This window comes from Sinocyclocheilus grahami, unplaced genomic scaffold (genome assembly GCF_001515645.1).
Source record: "Sinocyclocheilus grahami isolate Dianchi unplaced genomic scaffold, SAMN03320097.WGS_v1.1 scaffold920.1, whole genome shotgun sequence".
NCBI classification, from domain to species: Eukaryota; Metazoa; Chordata; class Actinopteri; order Cypriniformes; family Cyprinidae; genus Sinocyclocheilus; species Sinocyclocheilus grahami.
Window position 1 is genome coordinate 125,918 of NW_015506099.1, and position 8,685 is coordinate 134,602.

The 8,685-nt window shown below is 39.0% G+C and overlaps 1 long non-coding RNA gene across 1 annotated transcript in view; it reads left to right on the forward strand.

Annotated features, from left to right (window-relative positions):
• The window catches only part of LOC107564275 (uncharacterized), a 1,388-nt gene extending 986 nt beyond the window's left edge, over nucleotides 1-402 (forward strand). Inside the window, exon 2 of the long non-coding RNA XR_001606200.1 lies at nucleotides 370-402. This is a non-coding gene — a long non-coding RNA (uncharacterized lncRNA). The remainder of the gene's footprint in view (nucleotides 1-369) is intronic.
• The last annotated feature ends 8,283 nt before the right edge of the window (nucleotides 403-8,685 follow it).

Consider the following 8,685-nt stretch of genomic DNA (forward strand, 5'->3'; position numbering starts at 1 on the left):
ACCTCAACCTCTGAATCAGCCAATAGTGAGCCTGCTCATGTGAAGTCACAGCAGCACAACACCAATCATTTAATGTAACTACAATAAAATCATTTAATTAAGACACTGAAATATTTTAATATATTCATGTATTTTTTTTTATGCTTTGCATTGTGCAAAATTATCACAAATTATTACTGATGCTTCGTTTTCTATTGGTATGTCTCCTCGTTTACAGTTGAAGCAATGATGTGAACACGAGTTCAATCAGTGGCTCCAACAACTCCATGAAAGCCCACAATCCTCATAAAAGTGGCTTGTTTTTGCAATATGGTTTGGCGGTCCATTGGAAAGTTAATTAATTGCCATGTCGTAGTGGCCAAAAGTGAGGTCCGGCCTAGGAAATTTCACCCTTAATTAAAATAAATAAATAAATGAATGTTCAAGATTTTGTAAGCATATTGCATAGTTGCTTGATGTACAGCTTTGTGGGCAAGTGGTCTTAGGTTGCGGAGTGCTGGTGGTCAGAGATCCCCCAGGTGGTTTGGGTGCTCAGGTTCCTGGGGTTCTGGGAATGAACGTCCTGAGCAGCTGCTACCGGGAGCTCTTTGGCCAGCATGGCACAAGTCTTTTTTGATTTACCTGTTGTGTCACAGCCCCCTATTTCTGTTTTCCAGGCCTTACAACATTGCCATCATATTAAAGTCCAACCAGTCTCTGATCAGTGGGGTCGAGTCAAGGTGAGTGGATGCCGGGCGTGTCGCATCCCAGGGGGCACCATGAAGTATTTTTTGATGTTCGGGCAGGAGCCTAGACTTCCAGTCAACTTCCTGTTTGGTAGAGTCGAGGAGCCTCTGGCAGGTAGTATTCATCGGTGGGTCCTGGAGCATCAGGATCGGTTGCAGGTGGCTTTTGAGGGTGCTCGTGAGAGGTTGGGGGCCGCAGCCGATCGCTGAAAGGCCAGGCATGATCCGCAGGTACGAGAATCACCACTGAAGGAGGGTCAGTTGGTATATCTCCGCGACTATAGCGTGAGAGGTCAACATAAAATCCACGACCTGTAGAGCTCAGTGGTGTACCAGATTTTGAAGGCACCTAAGGAAGGGGGTTTGGTGTATACGATTGCCCCCACCACAGATTTAGGTAAGTTGAAACATGTGCACTGATCCTTGCTGAAACCTCAGATCGGCAGGAACCCCTCCCCGGCCTTGCAGGACATTCCATTAGTGGAACCTGTGCTGCCTCGGGAAGAGGAGTTAGATGAGGGAGACTTGTTTGTCCTGGTGCCAGAAACACCGCAGGTTAGTAGTAGGCAAGAACCTTGGGGTATTGTCCAGTCCGTCCCTCAGGGGTCTGGTGAAGTCCAGGGAGCAGAAGAAATTCCTGAGTCAGAGGTGAACGTGCAGCCAGTAATGAACCCTCCTTTAAGTTCTGCTGTGATGGGTGAGAGTGTGGTGAAGAGGACTGGAAGGAGTACGGCTGGGCAGCACTCTAATGTACATCATCTCCCATGATCATTGGGGGCAGGTACAGTGTCTAGTATAGTGGGTATTACAGCTGTTGCTTGGTTCCGTCCTTGGGACTGAAGGTTGAGAGGGTAGGTTTTTGTTTAGTTCATCGTCGGGGCGACGATGCAGAAGCTGGGGGTGGATTGTGACCGTATGAATGAGGTAAGTGATGGTGATTGACACTTGCGATCACCAATGAGCAACAAGTGCTTTTTATTTTAGAGCTGGTTGGTTGTAGCCTGTTATGCATCACGTTCGGATCCTCCACTTTGTTTCGTTTGTTGACGGTGGTTTCAGGTTGTTAGCATGTAGCAGTTCCTTAAGCTTTTAATTACTGATTGTGTGGCACTAACGATTCGTTTGTTGCATCCTAGCCTGTCTTTTCATCTGTGTGCGTGTCTCCTTCGGTTGCTTGGGTAGATGACTGCCCAGCTTTCAGGTATGTGAGCTAAAGTTGTTTTGTAGCAAGCAGATCGTCTGGCTTTGCTTAAAGTCTCGACGATTGGTGGGAGGTTTAAATAATGTGCCGTTCCCTGTACTTCAGTTTAGCGGTGGGTTATATGAAGGCTGCGTATCCTGGTCTGTGAACCGATTATAGAGCACAATTATCTCTGTTTGGTAAGTGTCATGCATGTGGTTACAAAAAGGGAATTCTACCTCACAACTAACAAAGAAGATTGCTGCTGTTGTCTGTTTTTTTTTTTTTCTCGGACTTTAAGTTCATTTTTATATCAGGGTGGGGATCATTTATTTGATTATTGGAGCCGGTGTACGGACTACTCGGTCGCTCCCTGTGAGTCCTGTCCACCCCGTAGTTAAAAAAATTTTTTGTTGTTGTTTGGTTATTCTTTTTCTATTGAATATTTGTATATTGTTGATTATGATTTATTTGTGATCTTACCCATCATCGTTTGCTTTATTATGAAACTGTGACATCTATCTGTGATTTCATTTACTTGTGTTTATAAGATTTATTTATTTGTTTTTGATTTTCTTTCAGGAGCTGGGGTCCCACTGGTGAAGGATCTTTTGTGGTGGTGGTGATCAGGGGTGTGAAGTAACAAATTACAAATACTCACGTTACAGTAATTAAGTAGTTTTTATCAGTAATTGTACTTGTTTGAGTAGTTTAAAAATTGTGTACTTTTACTTTTACTTGAGTACATTTTAAGTGATGTATTGGTACTTTTACTCCGCTATTTTCCTCCATTTGTGGTCGCTACATGCTTATTTTAATTTTATTTTTATCCATCAACATGACTGGATAGAGAGTAATAGGTCTCGTGACTTTCGTCAAATCAAATTGTGCATAGAAAACTTTAACCGCCAACTGTTTATCATGGCTGCTGGAAGTGCATTCTTCAAGCATCAATTCAGTCGCATCTTCCTCACTTGCGCATAAACAATTTTCAAGTTCAACACTTTTTATTCCGTTCAGTTGTGGATGCTACTGATTCACCGAGACCGCCGCGGCTCAGCAAAGAGACACCAATACCTTGCTATTTAATGCATTTTTCCTTACAAATTGTATTATCAGCATAACAATTCAAGTAAATGTGTAAAAGGTATGGCATGAATTTGTTATTTGTTAAAATTGTAACATAAATTATCAAGTTTAGTTATTTTTATTTCTTTATTGCAAAACGCTCAAACTGGCACCGTTTTGGAGAGAAATGGGCTCTCATTTTAACCCATATCATGGTGTGTGATGCTGAACTATGAGTTTCTAATGGTGTTTGTATTTGCTCTGTTCTAAACATTAAAGGGGTCATATGATGCGATTTAAATTTTTCCTTTCTCTTTGGAGTATTACAAGCTCTTGGTGCATAAAGAAGATCTGTAAAGTTGCAAAGACTAAAGTCTCAAATCCAAAGAGATATTCTTTATAAAAGTTAAGAGTCAGCCACACCTACCTAAATCGACTCGTTCTAACACGCCCCCACATACCTATGCCACTATGTGGGAAGATTTGCATAACCCCAAAAAAAAACATCAACTTTGCGCTGTGGATGGCCAGATTGGCTTTCACCGTGGACGAAGCGGAGTCCAGCCTGGGGTCATCACATGTGGTTGCCGCAAGCCCACGGGACGCTCCTTCGTCGAATCCGCCGCCTCTGCTCCCTCTAGCCCTCCGGCCGTTCCTCACTTTATCCCCTGGCATCTGCTCACTATAGGCCACCGTGTGTGACGCTGTGTTTAGTTGTGAAAGCGAAACTACTTTGTTTGGTCTTCCAAAAATGGGCACGACTAGAAATCAGTGGTTAAGTTGTATTTACAACACTGTTCCAGAACACTTCAACCCAGATATTCAGATGTGTGCAGCACATTTTATGGAGGACTGTTTCCTGATCCTGGTAGAGTAGACTACAATGCCTGCTTGTTCTGACTCAAAGACTGTAAGTAAGTTTTTTATATTTAAAGAGTTTTTATATTTACTGTTTCCGTGCTGTTTTGATGTATTTTAAAGAGTTGGCAATCAAAATTAAAACTGCTGGATGATAGATACTCTTCATTCTTTATGACAAATAAGATAATGTGAATTACAGAATGTACAATGTTTTTAAAAGGTATAAATTGCGGTGTACCGCGTTTATTATGAGGGGGTAGAATCCATAGCTCAGTACTCACTACTCAATACTCATGAGTACTTTTAAATAGGCTACACTTTTACTCTTACTCGAGTAGTTTTTTTGGACAAGTACTTTTACTCTACTCACACTACATTTTTTGGAAGGTAATGGTACTTTTATTTGAGTATATTTTTTCAGTACTCTTTCCACCACTGGTGGTGATGCTCCAACGTTTGCTGTGGGACACTTTTGAAGTGTTTGGGTGCGTGATCTGAGTGCACGTTGGTGCGTGTGCTTTTGGATAACTTGTGATGGTGATCACTCCTGTGGGTAACCTCAGCCCTGTATGTTGGTGTAGTTTATGTTTATTTTGAGTTGTGTACATTTGTTTGTTTTTTTTGTAACGTGTTTATCTTTGGTTGGGTTTTCTTTTTTTGTTTGCATATTTTTTTTTGTGAAGTGTCATTGCAGAGAGAGCTGCCAGGGGTGGCACAGTATCATCAAGGCTATTTTGAATGCTTTCGTTATCTTATTTAATCTGTGAATAAATTTTGTATTTTTATATGATCCCTACGTTTCTTGCCTACCTTTTTTATTAGAGAAGCGAACCTGTGTGACCTAATAACAAATTTTGGGGTTATTTCTATTTTCTTGGGTGAAATTCCCCAGGTGGCGTAGTCGGATTTTCTACAAGTAGATGAACTTGGGCTTGTGTGTTAAAAATCTGTACCGCTCCCCACCATACTGTCAAAGAAGCCCCAAGTTGATACTGGATTTCAAAATCTTCTAAGTAGGCTGGATGACAGACTGAATGTTTAGGACGTGCACCTTGAGACTGGTATTAATGCATTCTTGTCCAGTGTAAAAACAAGCATCCGGCTCGAAGGACCAAATTGTGTAACTGAGCTTGCTTGGGACTGTATTGCACTGGTGTAGCGTAGCTTTGTTTGCCCTGGTGTGTTGATCAGAACACAGGAGGCATGAATGAGAATCAACAGTCTTTAATTAAAGTTCAGCAAATGATCAGCACGATGGAAAGCAAAGCCAGACCACAGGGCATTGCTTGGAATTATCTTCACAATAATGATATTTGAGATAACTGTACAGGTGTAGGCATGTGTGGTCTCGTGCAGTCGGCTCAACCGGAACTGAAAGTTAATGACGCACGAAGTAACCCATGCTCTGATTGGTCATTCCTTCCCAACACACACATATAGCACACCTCAATACCATGGTATTGACAAAACATAACTGGTAACACTTTATAATAACTTTCATTAATAAATCATTAACAAACATTACATAATGTTTAACTAATCATTACTTAATATATATTCACATATTTAGAGATATGAGATAATGTGCTTGTTAATGTTAACTAATTAACTCATTAAACACTACCAAATGATTAACAGATCATTATTTAATGTAAATTGAAATGCTTACAAATGTCATTAAACTTTCAATTCATATGATCATGCATGTTTTATCTTAAAATGATCTTGACAGATGGCTTACAATGATTAAAAGCTTAACTAATAAATCATTAACAAAAATATATAATGCTTAACTGATCATTAGTTAATGGTTACAAATGTCATTAAACATTCAATGCCTTTTAAAGGTCAACAAATGATTTTAATATAAATTACACAATGATTACAAGTTTATTTGTTAATGTACTGTTGAATGCTTACAAGTGTCATTAAACTTCAGTGCACATATTAGCTAATGCTCATTTTTACATTTACAAATGTGGAAATATAGCTTAATTATTAATTTTAAGCTCTTCACAAACTATTCATTTTAATATATTCACTAACTCATAATCACAGTCTGTAAAGGTAATATATTTGGTCTTTGTTTGTTGTGTAGACTTCTATTATTTGCACATCTTAAATCATTTATTCATTATTTGTTTTTACGGTACCCAATCTAAAGTGGAAACTATTCATCAATTGTAAATGTTTATAAACATTTGCCAATCATTAGTACCTTCATGAGCAGTCATTTTGATGGCAAAAAGCATCCAAATGACCGGAATTTACCCTATTTTCACATCTTTACAAATCATTTATTAATCATTTGTTCATGTTTTTGCAGTACCTAATCTAAAGTTAAGACTATTCATCATTTGTAAATGTTTATAAACATTTACTAAAGTTTTAGTATCTTTATTGGCACTGGACTTTTACCTACTGTAACAAAGTTTGTGTAAAGGGTGGTTAGTTAAGTTTAGCTAAATGTTTGGTAAAGACATTAAACAGGCTTGTCACGATAACAACTTTTTGTTGTGCGATATATTGCCCCAGAAATAATTGCTATCAGTGATATTATTGTCATTTTAAAGGTCATTTTATGCCACTGAATATATAATCATAATGTAACAGCATAATAATGCCAGAAGGCCTACACACTTCCAAATGACAACAAACTTAAAAATTTTTAAGAATATTTAGATAATAGAAATTAAGTATCAAAATATTAGATACCTTAAAAACCTGAATAAATATTTTATAACAAAAAGTGCAAACAAGTAGAAAAAAAGAAAAATGCACAAAGAACTTGTATGGAGATTTTTCCATCTACAGATTTTCCCCTGACCTTCTTTTCTCTGTAAATTAAGGGTGCACACTATTGCTGAAAAACACAATCCCTACTTAGCAGTCAGATGTCCGTATCCACAAAGACACAGGTCCCTAAACAAGACCATATCTTCAGATGAAACTTTTTTGTAGAAGTCAAGTCACCTTTATTTATATAGCGCTTTTAACAATACAGATTGTGACAAAGCAACTGAACAGCATTAATTAGGAAAATAGTGTCAATAATGCAAAATGACAATAGTAAACACTAATTTTTCAGTTAAAGACAGTTCATCATTGACTATCTTCTCTAATACATTAGAAGCTGTTGCCCCCATGTTGCTAGTTATTTCGTCTAGTTCATGTGTACTTATTGGTACACAGAGCAGTTGAGATAAATCAGGCAGGTTATTTGTGAAAAGAATTAACTTGACGGAGCTCAAACTCAAACCACACGGCAGGAACAAACAGGAAGTGACGTAACAGTTCAAGTCAAATAGAAAGTTGAACTTCACGTGATTCACGTGAAGCATTTTTTAAATTTGAACTAGCACCTCATGACTACACCACATTATGTACGAGATGCTGCAAAAGACACTGGCGCAAGTGGAATGTACAAAACACGGTGACATTCATTTTTAAGTAAATATAATGGGTGATATATTGCATCACCAATAATTATTGAGGTAATGTACATATATTGCGCGATAAGTCGATATATTGATTATTGCGACAGGCCTAATTACACACATTGTAATTTGGGTGCAAAACGTGTTTTTATTGCCTCAACACTTATATTAGTATACTATTGTGAATCGTTAAACAGAATATTCCTTGAATCATACATCATCATCAGGGGGGAAAAAACGCCTCGGGTTACGTATGTAACCCTAGTTCCTCGAGGGAACGAGACGCTGCGTCGAGAAACGCTAGGGGAACGCCGTTCAGCGTGACAAAGAGAAGGAGATGGCATCCACTATCCACCGACTGAGGGTCTGCTTACTTGCCGGCAGACCTCTCTTAGGGGGACCGTAACAAACGAGTAACTGGTCCGCCCTCCTCCACAGGGCAGTTCTGTGGACATATGCATCCAGTGCACGCACCGGACACATGCAGTTTAGCCTCTGCTGGTCTGGATCCTCGAAGGGAGGAGGACTGCCGAGAATGGTCTTCCCCACGACTTCGACATCTCGGTGTGGAGGTCGGGGAAAAAAGCCAGGCTCCGGCGTGGAGGTGGTGGCTTAGTACGCAAAAACCGCTCATCTAATTTACTTCTTTGCGGTTCAGCCATTTTCTCGGCGGGCCATTCAATATTCAGTTTGACCACGGCACGAGTTACCACCTCCAAAAGCTCCCCATACTGGGGCGACTGAGGGGGCGTGTCCTCATCGACGCCCACCACCTCAACCTCCTCGGAGGAAGAGAGGCGGAACGCCGAGTTCGCTCCCCGGGGGGATTGATAAACAGATTGAATCATGTTCCCTTATAGTAATCGAATCGACCCCTGTACACTGTTGACCCCTTACCCAACCCATACACCAAACTTGTCCCTAACCTTACCCATATCACATCTCAACAGCAGCAAAAGTGTTGTGCATTAACAACAGCTTTTAATCATTGTATAACATCTGTTAAAATCATTTGTAGATTTTCAAGATGTACATGATCATATGAATTAGATGTGTAATGACATTTGTAAGCATTTTAATTTACATGAAATGGTAATTATTAGGTAATGTTTCATACACTTATTAGTAAACACTAACAAGCACATTTTTTTACTTTTCTAGATATGTGAATATATATGAACTAATGATCTGTTAAGCATTACATAATGTTTGTTAATGAGTTATTAATGAAAGTTATTATAAAGTGTTACCACATAACTATATGGTTTTTAGGTATTTGTATGAAAAACAGTAGTCTAAAAACTTAGTAGCCTATAGGCTAAATGCACACATGCTATAGCTTAATCACAAAAAATATACTGTAATTATATTCCATTACTCCTTTAATACATTTAAGTAATGTCGCATAAACATT